Below are 18,092 nucleotides of genomic sequence, written 5' to 3' on the forward strand. Positions count from 1 at the left end.
AGAGCGTGGCACTGCCAATTTTGGCGCAGCGTCACACTCCCTTATTTTCCCATAAATATGGGCCTAAGTGATTTGCCCAGGATCACAGAATGTTGAGCCAACGCCGAGACTCAAACTTGGTTCCCCCAGCTCCGAAGTCAGCAGCTCAGGCCATTACGCCACATCCCTTCCCTCTGATAATGAGCAGACATCTGGTATCTTTATAACATTATTCATCTCATATGTACATACAATGTTTTGAAATATTTTCTAGAGTCAAAAAACGCTTCTTTCCCTGTCTATTGTTTTTAATATTATGTGCATATAATACATTTGTAATGTATTATTTGCACATAATTATTATTATTATTTTTTTCAAAATAGCATCAACGGACGTATTACTTCCCCCATGGCACTATCGATGTCAAACACAGTCACGGTTCACCTTTAATTTGTCATATCTTGTCAAAAGCAGTGTCATTTGTATCTGACATTTATAAATACACTTGCCTCCATTTTGAGCGCTGGATACGCACTAACAATTAAAAAATGCACAGCTTCATGCCCTAAACTGGCAGATGTCTGACCATGCCATCAGGACATTGGTGACCCGACGGCCATTGGCGGAGGTTGACTGCATAGTAGGTGGTACCCTCCAGGACGATCCCTCCAATAGACTAACATGTGTGACGGCTATGCAAGAAAGCCAGTGGCTCTGTCCGCCTCGTCACGCATCACGTCGGCCCTGTACTTGTATGTGGCGTCTTGATAAAAACTCAGTTGCCTCCTATCACTGCAGCCAACAACCTCCTCCTTTTTTGCTGTTGTTACTGACTTCTGGGAGCCAGGTGAGGTCTTATACAGCCAGCTCTGTGGAATAGGTACATGTCTGACTGGGAAATGTTTGACTAACTAACTGGTTCCTTTTTTTGACCACTGCCTAATATGTTTCTTTTTGTTCATGGTTGAAGTGTTGTGATTAGAGTGAGGTGAACTGAATGATTTTGGTGTGGACGAATGTTGTTTGCCAGCGTTAGAAATTTCTGTGCATGGACATGTAAATCACCTGAAAGGAGAAGCTGTAATATCTGTCTATGTAAATCACAATTTCAGTTTCATCAGACAAACTGCACAAATCAGACAGTGTACCAGTAGTATGTGTGACAACATACAGTCAATAACAAAATGATAGTAATGTTAAGAGGAAGAAAATGTTTTAAAGTTATGGAGTAGTCTGATGCTGTCCTGTAAAGTGGGATTACAGCCTATGTTGTAGAATGGGATGCTCTATATGGTTTTAGACATGTCAATGTGCCACATGCAGGGAAAGTTATTTCATGTGCAGCAAGTTCAAATGATCCAGGCACTCAATCATCCACACAAGTATTTCCCATTCCTACACACACTTGTTCATACACCCTCCAAATCCCTGCTCTCGCTGATACATAGCTGCCATTTCATACTGCCCTTAGGTATTTAGGCATGAAGCCAATGTAGCTGTGCGTTGGGTTATGCGCAAGGATTGTACAGGTAGTTTAGCCTTAGTACCTCATACTGATTGTGAGTAATCAGGAGTGGGTCTCACAACAGGAAATGGTACCTAGCCCTGGCCTAAATGATGTTTTTGGGATGAATTGGTAACATGACCAGATAGAAAGTGTTGAGGGTGCTCAAACGATCACTGCAAATCAGTATTTCCTAGGAACCTCTAAATGTTTTAGGAAAAGATAATAAATGCATGTGAGCGATGCAACAAAACTGTGTTGCAGTATTACAGCCAAACCAAACCACTCAACACTTCTCTTCTTGTTCGTTTCTATCATCCATACAGGTCAAAGTCCATCAAAAGTGGGAAATCTGGAAGGTCATCAAAAGAACGTGCAGACCCTGGGGGTCCATAAGCGGCACAGCCTACATTGTCTGTAGAGGCTGGAGGACCTGCAACACGCGACAAGGAAGTCTGCAGAAGGGCAGCTCAGGCAGTCCTCCCAACGATCTCACCATATCCTGACCCCTCTATTTGCCCACATTCTTGCAGTGGCCTACCCGGAGCTTCATGGGCAGCTGAGGGCCCAACATCAGCATCAAGGGGGTAAGTTATTGTCTGTAGCTATTTTTGTTTGTATAACCTTTTACATTTTCAGCAATGATGTATGGCATCAACATGACGGTTGACACATGTCCAACACACATGAGGATTTCTGGAGGTATAAGTTAATCAGACAGTGTCTGATGCCGTGTCTGGTGCATTGTTTTGTGCTAAAGGTTGCCACAAGGTTCTTCATCACAAGCCACGTACTGTTTTGAGCAGACACATGGCTGCATGCTTACAAAGGGGTGCCTGAATTTTCTCTATGTCATGAGGGACTGTTGGACCAAACATGCTCCATTTAATGATCGGGTCCGGTGGGATGCTCCATCACAAATTTGAGTAGGTAATGTAGGCCCTATTTTTCACAAATGTGTAGGTAAGCCAGTGTGTGTGAAACAACGTAAAATTTTATGCCAAACTGTATTGATTGCAACAGCCAGGAATGTGTCCACATTGGTGAGAGAGTTACACGTCCCCCAAACAACATTTTGGTGTCCTTAATTCTGCCAGATGAGAAATCAATGATGGTGAAAAATGTGATACTTAAAAGGACGTGCAGATGGAAGGTTACATCAAATAAATGTTGTGGCATCCGATCTTGAGAAGTCAATTCCCAGCACAACATATAGATAAGAGGCAAAGGCATACATTATATAGGAGCTAGCATAGAGAATTTCTATATTTTGAGCAAATGTTGTGTGATCAAAGTTCATGTCGAATTGTATTTGCACAGATTCCCTCACACTGATTTATCTATCTTTTCAGCATCGTCTAGGCAAGGTGAAGGTGACAGCGGCCATGTCAGCGGGGAGGAAGCTGGACACTGTGGCTATGGTGTGGATACCACTGACATTGAGAGAGCCAGAGGTACGTAGGGGGAGGAGACTGGCACAGAGGCCACAAGTGACTCTACATCTTCTTCAGAGGCCTCCAATGAAGACCAGTCCTTAGTGGTGGCCGTACCCTAGAGTGACTGTTAAACCTGTGTCGTCGTCCGCCACCCTCCCTCTTGCTCCTCCCAACTGGCCGCAGCCGCTCCCCTAGAAGGTGTGGCATTACCTTTGCTGCAGGCACCTCCCCCTGCCCGGGTGTCCCAGGCTATGCTCAATCAGGTGGCTGTTGATCTTTCAAGGAATATCGCTGTAGGCTAGACCACATTACTGAATGCCATCCAGGGGCTGGCCGGCCAGAATACCCAGATGCTGGTTTACCTGGATGGCATTCACGGTGCCCTGTCTGGCCTACAGTGGTCATTCCAGGGTCTTGCCTCCTCTTTGAGCGCAGCCTCCCACTCACACCAACCTAGTGTCCAGACTCCCACCCCTTCCCAATCCCAAATCTCTCCACCCAGCCCTATCCCAAGTAGACTCAAACATTTGTACGCACCCACTACAACAACCACAAGCAGCACATCCTCACACTGACATTTCAAGAAACACAGACACACATGCAGACACCACACACCCCACCACCACAAGCATACTCACAGGCACCACACCCACGCCGACACAAACACATCCACCCAACACCTATACACGTGCAGACACCACACCCACCATGACACAGACATCCACACTCACCACCAGCACACCCACAGACACCTCACCTACCACAACACCAGCACCCACACACACCACCAGCACACCTGCCAGACACTACAACACACACTACCTCCACACAGACACAGACACCCACACACACACACACACAGAACACAAATGCCCACACTCACCCACCCAACAGATACCAAGTAAGAAACACAAATCAAAACATACAGCAAATATGCCAGACCCTCAGGCACCCACACCTTTAAAAGACACATGCATATCAGACACTTCCACTCCCTCTACCTCCCAACTGGAAGTCCCTGCCAGCCTCCCTACCCATTTACCCAAAGAAGACCTTCTTTTTCTCCCTGGCCCTAACCCCTTCCACATCCCAATCCACCCCTCCCAAACATCTTTCTACCCCTTCCAAATCCCAACCAACTGTTCCAAAATGTAAATCCACCCCTCCCAAATATCTTACCACCCCTTCCAAATTCCAACCCACCCCTTCAAATCCCAAACCACCCCTTTAAAATCCCAACCCAACCCACCCCTCCCAAACCCAAACCGTAACCCAAACCCAATCCTCCCAAACCCAAACCCGACTCTACCCTCCCAAACCCAAGGACCCCCCCCCACTGACATCACTGAGGTGCCTGCTGTCTGCCCACACATACCCCTTCCAAATGAGATTTATTTTGGCACTGATATTAGGAGGCACGTTGTGGACATGCAACCCATGCTATGGACTGATGGTCTACTGGCTTTGTTTCTTTCCTTGCTGTATTCCACATTTTAATTATAAGAGAGTTATCTTGTTACATAATTCATTTTTATTTCGAGAATACCTTTGTCCTGGCCTTATTTAATTCTGAAAATGTTATTTCTGCTAATGTGTGTGCCATGAACTTACTCTTATTTGTGACAGTGACCACCAAAGTTTGTGAATTTTAATTATTTTTTGTTTTTAAATGCATACATTAGTGTTGTAAATTTGTGATATACATATTTATTTTGGTGCAAGAATACATCTTGTTACTGGACAATTACACCAAAATGAAATGTGTTTCTGTTATTGTGACTGGAGAATTCATATATGTTAATTGTGACATGATGTGTCAATGATATACACAAATGCATTACACAGGGAACCTGGCACTTTACAGTTAAGTGACATCTAATATTTGTGCTATATTGTACATACCAAAGGGACATGTGACCTTCGTACATCTCAGTCATGTTTGCAGTTTAGAGGTAAGATTGGTAGTACATTCTGTGTACATCCACTTGTAGCATGCTGTAGTGGAATTGGTACATTATCATGGGATTGAGTAGCTTTATTGGAGAATTATTGGACACATTCATATTCGTGATTGCTGTGACTTTTTGTGTAGGTGTTCATTGTCATTAAGGCAGTTCATACCAGATTAGTGGGTGCTACTAATATCTTGGGTGTGATATGATACAATTTCTAAGCAGGGCTGGTTCCTCTATAGGAAAGTAGGGTCGTCAGTTCCCTGCCCCCACTGCATGCCACTACATCCCTATCTCTTTATTTGAAAAAATCCAGATTAAAATACTTTCCCTCTTACCGTGTCATTCATTGCTTCCTTAATGGGGGCGGGGACACACAGAGCTGTCTCTCTGAGCAGCAGGCATGGTTGATTGGGGCTGTGTAACTGAACTGTGTACGTCAGATTTACTGGTATTTTTCTGTGGCCAGCCTGACGTGCAGTTCAGTCATCCCTATTCAGCACTGACAGGGGCCTAGGAAAGGAGAAACACTGTCACAAAGGTCTTGGCTGGAGCACTGTGTCCACCTGTCCTAGCCAATCCTGGCACTGCTCTTATGCTGTTTATTAATATAGACCAAATGAGAGCAGTACTTGGATTGGCTGGTAGGGAGGCGTGGCGTTTAGTTTTGGCGGGTCTTCCATGCAGTCCTTTACAGCTACGCAGGGAGCAACGGGTGTATTTTTAAAGTGGTGGCTTGCTGCGGTATAACATTTAAAAGTGGGTTAAGATTTTTATTTCGAGACTAGGGTACCCAATTCACAAACACGTCTCTTTCCCCCGCCGTCCCATACTTTTCAATTTACACAGATGAGTCTGTTCAAAATGAAAATACAACAGTGCACCTTAAAAAAGACAGTGGTGGTCATTACAACCCTGGCGGACGGTGTTAAAGCTGCGTAAATACCGCAAACAGGCCGGCGGACAAAAAAAGGGAATTATGACCCTGGCGGTAACTGCCAACAAAGACAGCCACTTTAACACACCGCCCGCCACGGCGGTACAGACAAGCAGCGCGGCGGTTACCGCCAACAGACAGACGGGAGACAATGTACCGCCCACACTATTACAACCCGCCACCTTTTCCAGGGCGGATTCACCGTGGATAAAAACACGGCGGAAACAGCTTTTGCTATGGGAAAACGCTCACCTCAACACATCCCACGAGGAAAGAGGACACCATGGAGCCCGAATTACAAATCCTACCTGCCCTTGTCTTTCTGCTCCTCTACGACCACCAGCTACGTAGGCGCCGAAGACACCGGTGAGTACTGCACCTACGACACGGGGGGAGGCAAAAGTTAGGGGGACACCCAACAAACACCCCCTCCCCCACCCTCGCATACTACAACATGCACACCAATGCAGTCACAAAAATCACAGTAACAACCCACAATCCCCCCGGAAGAATGAAAACACAAAGCGAATTTCGGGCAAACATTGTAATGTGGCAATATACATGTCATACAAAAATATACAGATATATATATCTCAAAATCACTCTTATTTACACATACAATCCGAGAAGTAGTGCAGATATGTACACAACAATGTCCGTGCACCAACAGTCCAAAAATGCATGGGCGAGGCCCACAAACTATACCTGAGCAAAATCAGAGAGAACACTGCTGGGGCATCAGATAGAAACACTACAGGCACCTCAGGGGGAAGGGAAGGGGGGGCACCTCAGCCACATGAATGCAAAGCCAGATCCACGACGATGCTCCATGCCCATTGATGTATCCTGGGGAGTGCAAAGCCACAGTCTCTCAAGTCTCTACAGTGGGTGGGTTGCCCACTGTGCCATCCTGGGGAGTGCAAAGCCACAGTCTCTCAAGTCTCTACAGTGGGTGGGTTGCCCACTGTGCCATCCTGGGGAGTGCAAAGCCACAGTCTCTCAAGTAGATGCAGTTCTCTACTGGTACTGGGTGGGACTGGTGCCCAGACTGGATGAGTCTCCCCGTGAAAGTTCATGTCCTGCCACTGTCCCAGCTGCACATGGGAGAAGGATGCCTGATGTGGCGGCCTCTTCATTCCTACACGGTGCATGCCCTGTTCAGCGGTGCTTTGCCATGGCGGTTCTGGACTGTTCAGCGGTGCTTTGCCATGGCGGTCTTTGCCCTGTTCAGCGGTGCTTTGCCATGGCGGTTCTGGACTGTTCAGCGGTGCTTTGCCATGGCGGTCATTGCCCTGTTCAGCGGTGCTTTGCCATGGCGGTCTTTGCCCTGTTCAGCTGTGCTTTGCCATGGCGGTTCTGGACTGTTCAGCGGTGCTTTGCCATGGCGGTCTTTGCCCTGTTCAGCGGTGCTTTGCCATGGCGGTCTTTGCCCTGTTCAGCGGTGCTTTGCCATGGCGGTTCTGGACTGTTCAGCAGTGCTTTGCCATGCCGGTCTTTGCCCTGTTCAGCGGTGCTTTGCCATGGCGGTCTTTGCCCTGTTCAGCAGTGCTTTGCCATGGTGGTCTTTGCCCTGTTCAGCGGTGCTTTGACATGGCGGTTCTGATACAGACATTGGTGTGTGGCATGACGATCTCTACACTGGGCATTGGTGTGTGGCATGACGATCTCTACACTGGGCATTGGTGTGTGCCATGATGTTCTCTACAATGGGCATTGGTGTGTGGCATGATGTTCTCTACAATGGGCATTGGTGGGTGGCATGACGTTCCATCATTGCCCAGCGGGGCTGTGGCATCCGGGCCCCTCCTGGGCACTGACTCCGGCGATGGTCTCCTGACCAGTAACGATACTTGGGCCCTCCTGTGCTGTGACTCCGGCGGTGGTCTCCTGACCACTGACGATACTTGTGCCCTCCTGGGCTGTGACTCCGGCGGTGGTTTCTGGACCAGTGACGATAGTTGTGCCCTCCTGGGCTGTGACTCCGGCGGTGGTCTCCTGACCAGTAACGATACTTGGGCCCTCCTGGGCTGTGACTCTGGCGGTGGTCTCCTGACCACTGACGATACTTGGGCCCTCCTGGGCTGTGACTCCGGCGGTGGTTTATGGACCAGTGACGATACTTGGGCCCTCCTGGGCTGTGACTCCGGCGGTGGTCTCCTGACCAGTAACGATACTTGGGCCCTTCTGGGCTGTGACTCCGGCGGTGGTCTCCTGGCCAGTAACGATACTTGGGCCCTCCTGTGCTGTGACTCTGGCGGTGGTCTCGTGACCACTGACGATACTTGGGCTCTCCTGGGCTGTGACTCCGGCGGTGGTTTCTGGACCAGTGACGATACTTGGGCCCTCCTGGGCTGTGACTCCGGCGGTGGTCTCCTGACCAGTAACGATACTTGGGCCCTCCTGGGCTGTGACTCTGGCGGTGGTTTCTGGGCCAGTGACGATAGTTGTGCCCTCCTGGGCTGTGACTCCGGCGGTGGTCTCCTGACCAGTAACGATACTTGGGCCCTCCTGGGCTGTGACTCTGGCGGTGGTCTCCTGACCACTGACGATACTTGGGCCCTCCTGGGCTGTGACTCCGGCGGTGGTTTCTGGACCAGTGACGATACTTGGGCCCTCCTGGGCTGTGACTCCGGCGGTGGTCTCCTGACCAGTAACGATACTTGGGCCCTCCTGGGCTGTGACTCCGGCTGTGGTTTCTGGGCCAGTGACGATAGTTGTGCCCTCCTGGGCTGTGACTCCGGCGGTGGTCTCCTGACCAGTAACGATACTTGGGCCCTCCTGGGCTGTGACTCTGGCGGTGGTCTCCTGACCACTGACGATACTTGGGCCCTCCTGGGCTGTGACTCCGGCGGTGGTTTCTGGACCAGTGACGATACTTGGGCCCTCCTGGGCTGTGACTCCGGCGGTGGTCTCCTGACCAGTAACGATACTTGGGCCCTCCTGGGCTGTGACTCCGGCAGTGGTTTCTGGACCAGTGACGATAGTTGTGCCCTCCTGGGCTGTGACTCCGGCGGTGGCGGTGGTCTCTGGACCAGTGACGACGGAGCTGGCGGTTTTGTCTGGACCGCCGGAAATGATGGCGCACTTCTCCGCCGTGACACTCACAACTGGCTGGGCAGACTTCCTCTGGACCTTCCCCACCTTTGTTGGAGTTACACCTGACTCACCAATCCCCTTCGAACCCATGTCACTTGTTGTCCCACCAGGAGTCTTAACACGGTCCCGTCGGCCACTCTCCAATTTTAGAGCCTTTACAGGGGGTGGGCTGCCAGTGCCTTGGCTCCGGGTCCTACTGCCTGCCCTGGTGGCCGGTGCACTCCACAAACCTTGAACAGGCACCACTGGTATTAGAGGCTTTTTGGCTGAGGCGCTACGACGGTTACTGATGAATTGGATGGGGGGGTGGGGGCAAAAAGGTCAATTTGACATAGGGACAGTTTCTGACGGACACTGGGATGGGTAGCTGGAGGGGGTCTGGGAGTGGAGGAAGAGGAGGTGGTTGTAGGAGGTGTCACTTTAGGTGTTTTGGGTGCAGGTGCAGGTACTGGAGGATGTCGTGAGGTGGATGGATGTTGGGTGAGTGATTGCCTGCGTTTGTGTACTTTGGGAGGGGGCGTCACAGACACACTGGGAGAGGACACATGGGATGTGTAAATGGCAGTGGAGGTGGTGAGTGCAGGTGAGCGGCTTGTGGTGCTGGGTGTCCTAGTGCCTGTAGATGTGGTGCATGCAGGTGTGTGTGTAGACAAGACTGGGAGGGAGGAGGGAGGAGGGAGAAGAGGAGGAGGGGGACACAGTGGAGACAGTGGATGTTGCTGTGTCTGTATGTGGGTGAGGCTTGCGTGAGTGCCTGTGGTGTGTGTGGTGCCTATGTTTGCTTGAGCTACTTGTGTGTGTTGACTTGTGTGTATGCTGGTCTGTAGGTGTGCTTGGGATGGGCTGGGGTACAGGGGATTGGGTCTGGGTGGAGGAAGTTGGAGGGGGGAGGCTGGACACAGGGACAATGGCTGCCATCAGTGCTGAGGCCAGAGATTGCAGGGTTCGCTGAAGGACAGCCTGACCAGAATGAATGCCCTCCAGGAATGCATTACCATGTTGCAACTCTCGTTCTACACCCTGGATGGCATTCACAATGGTAGACTGCCCAACAGTGAGGGACCTGAGGAGGTCAATGGCCTCCTCACTGAGGGCAGCTGGGGTGACTGGGGCAGGGCCGGAGGTGCCTGGGGCGAAGGTGATGCCCACCCTCCTGGGTGAGCGGACACAGGGCGAACGCTGAGGGGCTGCTGGGAGGGCGGTGCTGGTAGGGGAGGTGGCGGCTGTACCTGTAGAAGTGGGGCGCACAGATGGTGCCACCACCACAGGGGAGCTCCCATCGGCGGACGAGTCCGTGTCGCTGGTTGGTGATCCGGTGGCCGACATGAAGCTTCCCTCGCCCTCCGTCCCAATGGTGCATTCAGAGTCTGTGGTGTGGCCCTCCATGGCCATGTGGGATGCAGCTCCCTCGTGCTCCGGTGCCACTGCACCTCCGCCTGATGATGCTGATGTACAAGATGACAGGGAGAGCAGGAAAAGGGGGGGAGACAGAAGAAAGAGAGTTTTAGTGCATGGCATTCCGCTACCGTTGGCGGACAAGACAGACACAGCAGCCCCCTGCATAACGCCGTGCTCCTGCCCTCTGCACATGCAATATCTGGGATATGGCCTACATGGCAATGGTGGACATCTGCGCACATGGATGCCACAGGGGCAACTATACCTCAACTTGGCACTCTGCTGTGGTGGGGTTGAGTGCCACATGGCCTACATTACGGAGGGGCCTTGCCTACCAAATTCGCCCTGGCCTAGGGACACCCACAGGCCACCTCCCCCACCCAGACCCCTCCACTGCACGCAAAGTCCGCAGAATGAGGTTGTACTCACCCCCTTGTGTCTGCTGTGATGTCCTCAAGTGCCCATCCAACTCCGGGTAGGCCACCGCCAGGATCCGGAACATCAGAGGGGTCATGGTGCGACGGGCACCCCTCCCACGTTGGGAGGCCATCCCCAGCTGAGCCTCCGCCGTCTTCTTGCTGCAGCGGCGAATGTCCTCCCATCTCTTCCGGAAGTGGGTGCCCTGTCTCTGGTGGGCCCCCAGGGTCCGGACCTCCTTGGCGATGGCACGCCAAATGTCCCTCTTCTGGTAGGCGCTGACCTACATGACATGCACAAGGGAAGAGGAACAGTCATTACCAATTGCACCGTCAATGTGAGTGGCCCCCTCCCTACTCTGGCCATGTGGCCCATTCATTCACATGCATTTATGTTCTATGTACTCTGCCCCCTTCCCTCTTCCACCCAGCCCTCTCCACCCAGGCCTATCCCATACACCGTGCTCCCTGTGTACTAACCTGTTGGTCTGGAGGACCGTAGAGTAGCATGTACTGGGGGAGGACCCCATCCACAAGTTTCTCCAACTCCTGTGCAGTGAAGGCAGGGGCCCTTTCCCCAGACGCAGCAGCCATCGTCGCTTCCAGATCGAGGTCACAGCAGCACTAGCAGTGTAGGTCCTCTCCTGTCGAAGGTCAGGTATCTAGTGATTGAACAGATAGAAAATGGCGGTGACGTCCGCGGCGGTGCGCATCATCACCGCCGGCGCACCTGTTCATTGGCTCCTGGGACTTATAGGATCCAATGTTAACCAATGCAGCATCGCGCCGCGGTCTACGACCGCCTACCGCGACGGTGTGCAACGCCAGCGCAGTTACCCCACAATCCCATTGTCCCAGTTTAGAGGTCAGGCAGCCGCCATTTCAGGGGCCCACATGGCTTCATTTACTACTGCGTCACACATAGCTAGGCCTACACTCAACACACATACAGGAAGGGTTTTGTGTCTGGTGTAGTCTTGTGTGTAACTGTGGGTACATACCTGGAGGAATAGTGACTGGTTCTTCGCTGTTGTCCTTCGTAGGCACCGTCAGCTGGAACATATGAGAAGATGGCGGAATCCTCTGGTGTACCGACCGCTGGTGGACCTGTCGACAATGGAAGAAAGACATGTCATTGTCACCTACAGGTTTGACCGTGCCACTATCCAGGAACTATGTACCCAGTTGGAGCCAGACCTGATGTCACCGATCCGCTATCCGACTGGAATCCCCCCTGACGTGCAGGTGCTGTCAGTGCTCCATTTCCTTGCAAGTGGGTCATTTCAGACAACAGTGGCCATGGCATCAGGGATGTTCCAGCCTATGTTTTCCAACGTCTTGTCCAGAGTGTTGTCTGCCCTGCTGAAACACGTAAGGAGATACATCATATTCCCTCAGGTGGAGGATTTACCTACAGTGAAAGGTGACTTCTATGCCCTTGGACATATCCCCAACGTCATAGGTGCCATTGATGGGACCCATGTAGCTCTGGTCCCCCCCAACAGGAGTGGACAGGTGTACAGGAACAGGAAGAGTTATCATTCCATGAATGTCCAGATGGTGTGTTTGGCAGACCAGTACATCTCGCAGGTAAATGCTATGTTCCCTGGCTCTGTGCATGACGCCTACATCCTGCGCAATAGCAGCATCCCTGATATGATGGGTCAACTCCAGAGGCACCGTGTATGGCTATTGGGGGACTCTGGTTACCCCAACCTTTCTTGGCTATTGACACCAGTGAGGAATCCCAGGACCAGGGCAGATGAACGGTACAATGATGCCCATGGGCGGACTAGGAGGGTTATCGAACGCACCTTCGGCCTCCTTAAGGCCAGGTTCAGGTGCCTCCATATGACAGGTGGATCCCTATTCTACTCACCGAAGAAGGTGTGCGACATCATCGTCGCCTGCTCCATGCTCCATAATTTGGCATTGCGACGCCAGATGTCTTTTCTGCAGGAGGATGATCCAGATGACGGTGTTGTAGCAGCTGAGGAGCCTGTGGAGCCTGTGGACAGTGATGAGGATGAAGCTGAGGAAGAAGAAAACGACAACAGGGAGTCAGTCACACAGCAATATTTCCAGTGACACACAGGTGAGAACATTTTCTGATTTGACATTACATTAACTTTCACACGTCTACCTCTATCCTGTACCTACATTTCACTCACTATTTGTTAATTGAGTTGTACCCTTCCATTTCAGTTTCACAAGTGTGGTAACCTACGTGTCAACTGCTTGCATCCTTCAAGGGCTTGTGATGTGTGACATAGGTATGTTAGCCTTACAATGGGTAACCCATTATGACAATGTGATTGATAATACAAAGTACCAAATCATAGACTGACTCCAGATTTTTTAGTGTTTCAAGGGTGTTTATTTAAGTGCTCATAAAATGATGGGGGGTTGCAAAATGGTGATGGGTGATGGTAGAGGAATGTCCATGGCAGAGTCCAGTCTATTAGTCTCACAGGTGCACTGGCCATCTGGGCATTGGAAGTGGAGCTGGGGCAGTTCGAATATGGACAGGGTAACAAAGTGGGACAGTGGGCGGACAATCAGGGTGGTCTTATTTCCTGGCGGGGGTCTTGCCATCTTGCTCTGTCCTGTTCCTGGATCTCAGGGACCGCTTGCGTGGTGGTTGTCCGTCTGCTGGGGGTGGGGTGCTGGTGTGGTGGTCCTGTGGCGGGGCGTCCTGTCCACTAGCGCCGGCGGAGGTGGTGGGCAGTTCATCGTCCTGGCTAGTGTCAGGGGCCCCTTGGAGTGCCACGGTGTCCCTCAAGGTCTTTTGAATGTCCGTCAGCACCCCTACGATGGTGCCCAGGGCGGAGCCGATGGTCCTGAGCTCCTCTCTGAACCCCAAATACTGCTCCTCCTGCAGACGCAGGGTCTCCTGCAACTTGTCCAGGACCGTCGCCATCGTCTCCTGGGAGTGGTGGTAGGCTCCCATGATGGAGGAGAGGGCCTCGTGGAGAGTTGGTTCCCTTGGCCTGTCCTCCCTCTGTCGCACAGCAGCCCTCCCAGTTCCCCCTGTGTTCCTGTGCCTCCGTCCCCTGGACCGTGTGCCCACTACCACTGCCCCCAGGTCCCTGTTGTTGTTGGGGTGGTGGGTTAGCCTGGGTGCCCTGTAGTGGTGGACACACCGCTGATTGACCTGTCCTAAGTAGGGAGGTTTGGGCCCGTAGGGTGGGTGCTGTGCTGGTGTTACCAGAGGGTGGAAGCTTGGTGTTGGGCTGTGGCTGGGCAAGGGGAACTGACTGTCCTGAGGCACACGATGGTCCGGGCTGGTCATCAAGATCCAGTGGGGCAGAGCTGCTGTCGTCACTGTGGGCCTCTTCTGGGGGTGGAGTGGTGTTGTCTGGACCCTCTGGTGTGGTGACGGACCTTCGGGTTCCTGCAGGGGTATAAGTACATGATTATTGCATGTGTGTGTTTCATGGTGTGCAATGGGTAGGTGTGCATGAACCCCAGTGCAGGCATTCCTGTGTGGGGGCTTGTGTGATGATGGTTGGGGGGGTGTTCTGGGTATGTGCAGTGAGCATGCTTTAGTGAGGGGTGACCATGCTTAGTTGTGTCATGCAGGGCTTGGTGTTGGGATGGGTGGTTTGTGTTATGGGTAGATTAGTGAGGATTTGGGGTGATAGGGGAGGGTGTAAGGGTGGGGGTGTGTGATAGCATGCAGGTAGGGTGGGGGATGTGATAGTTAAGAATTGACTTACCAGTGTCCCATCGTCCACCGACTCCTCCGAGGCCCTCAGGATGCAAGATGGTCAAGACTTGCTCCTCCCATGTTGTTAGTTGTGGGGGAGGAGGTGGGGGTCCGCCGCCAGTCCGCTGCACCGCGATGTTGTGCCTGGAGACCGTGGAATGCACCTTCCCCCGTAGGTCGTTCCACCTCTTTCTGATGTCCTCCCTATTTCTTGGGTGCTGTCCCACGGCGTTCACCCTGTCCACTATTCTGCGCCATAACTCCATCTTCCTGGCTATTGATGTGTGCTGTACCTGTGAGCCAAATAGCTGTGGCTCTAGCCGGACGATTTCCTCCACCATGACCCTGAGCTCATCCTCAGAGAAGCGGGGGTATCTTTGGCGTGACATGAGGTGGTGTGTGTGAGGTGTGGGGTGGTGTATGTGGTGATGAGTGTGGTGAGTGTAGTGGTATGTGGTGTTTTGTGCGTGGATGTTGTGTGGGTGATGGTGTTGTGTGCCTCTGTGTGATGGGGTTGTCAATAGCTGTGCTCTCTCTCTCGCCTTCTCTCAGAATTTCTGGTTGTAGGGGTTTGTGGGTGATGTGGGTGTGTATTTTATATTGTGTTAGGTGTGTGGGAGTGGTGTGAGTTTGTGTATCAGGTGTGTGTATTTGTAATTGTCCAATGTGGCGGTGTTTTGGAGCTGTGTGTGAATTTTGAGCGCGGCGGTGTGTACCGCCAATGGAATACCGCGGTTGAATGACCGCCGCGTGGATTCGTGGGTCGTAATAGCATGGGCGTGTTTCTGTTGGCGTGGAGGTGGAGGATTTGTTTCCGCATGTTTATCGCTGACCTTTGGTGTGGCGGTGTTGTGTGGGTGTCTGAATTTTGGCGGATTCCGTGATGTGTGTCATAATAGCTGTGGCGGTCTACCGCGGCCGCGGCGGTGTATTGGCGGTCTTCTGCACGGCGGTAAGCGCCTTATACCGCCAATGTTGTAATGACCCCCAGTGTGCTGTCATGGAACACACAAGAAGCGGCAGAACATAGCAAGCTTTATGAAAGCGTTGTATATTTGTGGCACCTCTGCAGCAGGAGACACTCTCCATGCACATCTCGGACATCGAATTGGACTGGGGGAGACATCGACCACTGCTTAAGTGCTGCTGTGTTACCTGTGGTGATCTACCTGTCAGACTACACATGGACCCTTCTTGTGGAGGCATGTATGTAATCTATTAGGTCTCAAAAAACAATCCTGCCAGACCCAAAAGGCTTTTCATCCTTGTGTGTGTGTGTCCTTGTGTGTGCATGAATGTGTGAGTGAGTGTGTGAATGCGTCTATGTGTGTTGTGTTGTTTGCGTGGTTGTATGCGTGTAAGTGAATGCGTGTAAGAATGGTGAAGTGAGTGCGTGTCTGCATGTCAGTGTGATTGTGTGTAAAATGTGTGCGAGCATGTCTGGAAGTATGCGTGTATGAATGCGTGTATGCCAGTGCGAATGTCTGGGTGTATGCCTGGTGCGTGGCTGCGGTTGTGTGCATGTATGGGGGTGGGGGGGTGAGTGAGAGGATCGGAGGGGGTAGGGGTGTATGTGTTTGGATCAGAGGGGATGGGGGTATGTGTTTGGATCAGAGGGGGTGGGAAGGTGTGTGTTTGGATCAGGGGGATGAATGGGTATTTGTGAATGTCAGGGTGGGGTTTAGTGAGTGTATGGGGTGGGGCTTTGGCTGGAGGGGGTGGGGGTGTCAGGTGTGTGTTGTGGGGGGTGGGGGTCGGGGAGCCACCTACAGTTGACAGGGAAGGAATTCCCTGTCACCAGTAGGGCCTACCACCATGGTTTTCGTGGCGTTGCTAATGCCACGAAAACCATGGTGGTAGGCAGGCTCATAATGCCGCCGGCAGTACTGTGCTGGCCGCCGGGCTGGACATTGATATCCCCAGCCCGGCGGCTCATACCGCCAAGGCGGTATACCGCCAGCCTGTTGGCGGTACTACCACCACATTTACACTCACCGCCGGGGTCATAATGACCCCCTAAGTCCCCTGCTAGATAACCCATGTGCACAAGAGCACAGTGCAACCACCAAATACAGTATCGGGTACAACGGTTCGGCATAAAGCTGCATTGATCAGGATGGATCAGTGCCGGGAGGACCGGGTGGACCCTGATCGCCCGAATCTTGGCATAGATTTTAATGTCAGTATTATTTAGGGAGATGGGGCAATAGTACCCATGGTCGGGCGAGGGCGGGTGGTTTTTGGAATGACGACAATAGTCGCTAAATCTAGGTATTTTGGTAATTACCCCTTTTCAATGGCCTATGTATAGATTTGAAGTAAGTGGGGAACCAGTTGGTTGTAAAATGTGGAATAATATTCAAGAGGGAAGCGTCTGGGGTCGGCTACTTCCCAGCTTTAAGGTATCTAATGGCAGCATGAATTTTGTCTTCTATGATTGTTTCCTCCAGGGCTTTCCACTGGGCCGAAGTCAAAGAAAGGAGCAGGATATCATTGAGGAGCGGTTGAGTATACTCCATGGGAAGTTGTGGGTAAAGCCACAGGTAGTAGGCTGCAAACATCACTGCGATTTCGAGGGCTGCCTGGATCATAGAGCCTGAATCATCTGTCAATGTGGGGAAAAAGTGGGAGGCGATGCCTCGAGTAGCAAGTCTACATAAAAGCATCCGATTCTTGTCGCCGTGCTCATAAATGCATTGGGTGGTTGCCCTGCAACAACAGCATGTCTCACATGATAGTAGCTGCCATAGTGCGGTCCTTTCTATATCCATTTGGCGGGTGAGTGTCTCAGTGATCACTTGGGTCAACCTAGATTCACTGTCGAGTATGCGCGTCTCCATTTCTGCAATGTCATGTTTCCTATCTCTGTCTTTATGTTTGTCATAGCTCCTCACCCATCCACAAAAAGTTGGTTTGTTTGCTGCCCAGACAGTGCCAGAGTCTTGTACAGAGCCAGTATTAATGTCAAAGTAGGACATGGGCTCTTCAGCCAGATATTCCACCAACCCCTCGTCCCTCAGGAGCAAAGCATTGAAGCGCCACATGGGGCAACCAGAGGGAAGCAAGGCCTCCAGTCGGAGAACTTGTGGGGGGTGATTGGAAATATCTCGGGTAGCATAGATGTGCCTGCAGTGGCGGAGATGTCCCTTGCCAAAAGGAAGATATATTCAAGGCAGGACAGTGATTCAGTGGAGGCCGACATATGGGAGAAGGGCATCTCAAGCAGATTCCAGACCCTCAAAACATTGCAGAGATCCAACGAGATCAGCCAGCCTTTCAAGGAACAGGACCAAGCTCATCGGGCTTGAGAAATAGGATCAGATATGTCTAGGAGTGGATCAGTTACTGCATTAAAGTCTCCCCCAACAGTCAGGGAGTTGCAGGACAAGTTGACCAAGAGCTTACGTCTTGGAGTGTCTGTGTTTGCAAGTGTGGAGAAACATAAACGCTTAAGACATTGTATTGCCCCCAACCCATCCACTACCCCCACGTATCTACCTTGCGGGTCATTGAATGTCTGGGTGACCACAATCAGAAAGTTTTATGACGGCGGGTCTCTATACCTTGCAAGCCTCTAGGAAAGCCAGCGTGGAAGACACAATTATACTCAAATCTGCCAAGGAAGGAGCATTTAGTGCCCATGAGATGAGTCTCCTGTATTAAG

General features: G+C 51.6%; 1 long non-coding RNA gene across 1 annotated transcript in view; it reads left to right on the plus strand.

Annotated features, from left to right (window-relative positions):
* Positions 1–18,092, plus strand: part of LOC138283179 (uncharacterized) — a 208,902-nt gene that overhangs the window by 78,422 nt on the left and 112,388 nt on the right. Inside the window, exons 2-3 of the long non-coding RNA XR_011201110.1 lie at positions 1,811–2,071; positions 2,837–2,938. This is a non-coding gene — a long non-coding RNA (uncharacterized lncRNA). The remainder of the gene's footprint in view (positions 1–1,810; positions 2,072–2,836; positions 2,939–18,092) is intronic.

The sequence above is a fragment of the Pleurodeles waltl genome, chromosome 3_1 (genome assembly GCF_031143425.1).
Source record: "Pleurodeles waltl isolate 20211129_DDA chromosome 3_1, aPleWal1.hap1.20221129, whole genome shotgun sequence".
Taxonomy (NCBI): domain Eukaryota; kingdom Metazoa; phylum Chordata; class Amphibia; order Caudata; family Salamandridae; genus Pleurodeles; species Pleurodeles waltl.